The sequence below is a fragment of the Nomascus leucogenys genome, chromosome 16 (assembly GCF_006542625.1).
Source record: "Nomascus leucogenys isolate Asia chromosome 16, Asia_NLE_v1, whole genome shotgun sequence".
Lineage (NCBI taxonomy): Eukaryota > Metazoa > Chordata > Mammalia > Primates > Hylobatidae > Nomascus > Nomascus leucogenys.
This window is the reverse complement of record NC_044396.1, coordinates 68,793,628-68,796,538: the sequence shown is the minus strand read 5'-3', so window position 1 is coordinate 68,796,538 and position 2,911 is coordinate 68,793,628.

Here is a 2,911-nt window from a genome sequence, read left to right as displayed (position 1 = left end):
TAATTATTGCAGTATTTTACCAGCAAAATGCAGCAGTAAATGTATGCTGCTTGAATATAGATTAACAATTGTGCACTTTACTATGTAAAGTAGATAATTGCAAACAAATGAATGGTATAACATTTGAAGAACATTTTCATTTTTATTTGTATAGAAGATACATTCCAACATACTTGAATATGCTGAGCTAATTCTCTTTCTACCCTCCCCAAATTATCTTCCCTCCCCACCACGTACATAATAGCTTGAAATTTCTCATATCTGGCCAGAAAAGGGTAGGGGGTAGGCAAGAAAAAAAGGTAATGCATGGTGGGCAAAGATGGTCTGAGCCTCCTAGATTATAGACGTTGCATAACTTTCCTGGCTGCTAAGTGTTTGTTTTAGAGGCAGAACCCAGCCAGAGAAAACTTCACTCACTCCAAGTTTGCTCAGACATAATGAAATGGCTAGTACTGACTAGTTCCTCTACTCTGGCTGTCTATTTTTTATTTATTTTTTATTTTATTTACTTTTTTTTTTTTTTTTTGAGATAGAGTCTCTCTCTGTCACCCAGGCTGGAGTGCAGTGGCACGATCTCGGCTCACTGCAACCTCCGCCTCCTGGGTTCACGCCATTCTCCTGCCTCAGCCTCCCGAGCAGCTGGGACTACAGGTGCCTGCCACCACACCTGGCTAATTTTTTGTATTTTTAGTAGAGATGGGGTTTTACCATGTTAGCCAGGATGGTCTCGCTCTCCTGACCTCGTGATCCGCCCACCTCAGCCTCCTGAAGTGCTGGGATTACAGTTGTGAGCCACCGCACCTGGCCTCTGGTTGTCTATCGTGGCACATATACACCATGGAATACTATGCAGCCATAAAAAATGATGAGTTCATGTCCTTTGTAGGGACATGGATGAAGCTGGAAACCATCATTCTCAGCAAATTATCGCAAGGACAAAAAACCAAACACTGCATGTTCTCACTCATAGGTGGGAATTGAACAATGAGAATACATGGACACAGGAAGGGGAACATCACACACCGGGGACTGTTGTGGGGTGGGGGGAGGGGGGAGGGACAGCATTAGGAGATATACCTAATGCTACATGACGAGTTAATGGGTGCAGCACACCAACATGGCACACGTATACATATGTAACAAACCGGCACGTTGTACACATGTACCCTAAAACTTAAAGTATAATAATAAAAAAAAAAGAGCCTTCGGATAAAATTGTATGCCTGACTTTTGCTTTCTTACAGACTTACTTACTCCAAAGAAAGAGGTATTAAATACAGAGAGAATTGGGCAAGGACCCAATATACTTGTGAAAACTCAGTGTGCTAGACAGGTGTTTATTTTGAGAAATATCTTCCTGGCAAGTATGTTGTGGGAATGAAGACTGGAAAGTAGAACTAAATGTTTCATAATTCAGAACCTGACTTTGAAGCCTAGAGTCAAATACCGTATAGTAATTAATTTATCTAAAAAACACACAAAACAATGTAAACTTTAGTAGCAATACTGAGGTAGGAAATTAAAGAAAAATAAAATTAAAAAGAAAGAGAAATAAGCTTTCCTGTATTAGGCTGACTTGTCTCAGAGATGGCAATAGGCACAGCCCAGACCCAGGAAAAGTCTTGATAATAATATCTAATGTGCTCTGGAGACTCTCCCAGCACTCTCTCAACACAGGGAGAAGAAAAAACAAATTTTCCTTTGTTTTATGGAATGAGTTTATAGATTCTTGTTCTCTGTAACTAGTAACTTCAAGTATTCTGTTTTATCTAAGAAGTACAATGAAGGTCATTAGAAGCCTGAGCAGGCCTGAACTACCACTGCCTGGGCACCATAGTAAAGGTTATGAGCTAAACCAGTGCAAGGCTCGTTAGAGCAAAACCTAGATAATGGACATCTGGGTTGCTTGGCAATGGTCATGTTAATCCTCAGTTATAAACCTGTCACAATTTAATTAATTGTGCTGCTTCTATATCCTTGCTTTCGCGTCACTGTAACCGTAAGCCTGCTTCAAACTAGCCCACCCCTTTTACCAAGTGTGTATAAAAGTCAAGTGCTGTCTTTGTTCTGGGCCCAGTCTTTGGACATTGAGTCTGCTGGGTCTGAGTGCATTCAGTAATAAAGGTATCCTCCTATTTACACTCCAAGGTCTCTCTCTGGTCCTCAGGATCCCGCAACAATACCTGAGCATCAATAAAACACCATCTACTTCCTCACAGAGGCGGCTTGCAAAGTGTGATGAGTTTTCACAAATGACACTGTGATAAATCTCTTTGTGGCTTGCTGGGCTCTCAGAAGATACAAGGGGAAAGGGCAACAAAGCAGACTGAATGAGGGTCAGGAACTCAGAGGAATTGCCAAGAAAAGTCATGACCAGGCTGGGCGTGGTGGCCCACGCCTGTAATCCCAGCACTTTGGGAGGCCGAGGTGGGTGGATCACAAGGTCAAGAGATCAAGACCATCCTGGCCAACACAGTGAAACCCCGTCTCTACTAAAAATACAAAAATTACCTGGACGTGGTGGTGCGTGCCTGTAGTCTCAGCTACTCAGGAGGCTGAGGCAGGAAAATCGCTTGAACCCAGGAGGCGGAGCTTGCAGTGAGCCGAGATCATGCCACTGCACTCCAGCCTGGAGACAGAGTAAGACTCTGTCTCAGTAAATAAATAAATAAATAAATAAATAAATAAATAAATTGGCCGGGTGCAGTTGCTCACGCCCATAATCCCAGCACTTTGGGAGGCCAAGGCAGGTGGATCACTTGAGGTCAGGAGTTCGATACCAGCCTGGCCAACATGGTGAAACCCCATCTCTACTAAAAATACAAAAATTGGCTGGGAATGGTGGCACATGCCTGTGGTCCCAGCTATTCGGGAGGCTGAGGCAGAAGAATCACTTGAACCTGGGAGGCAG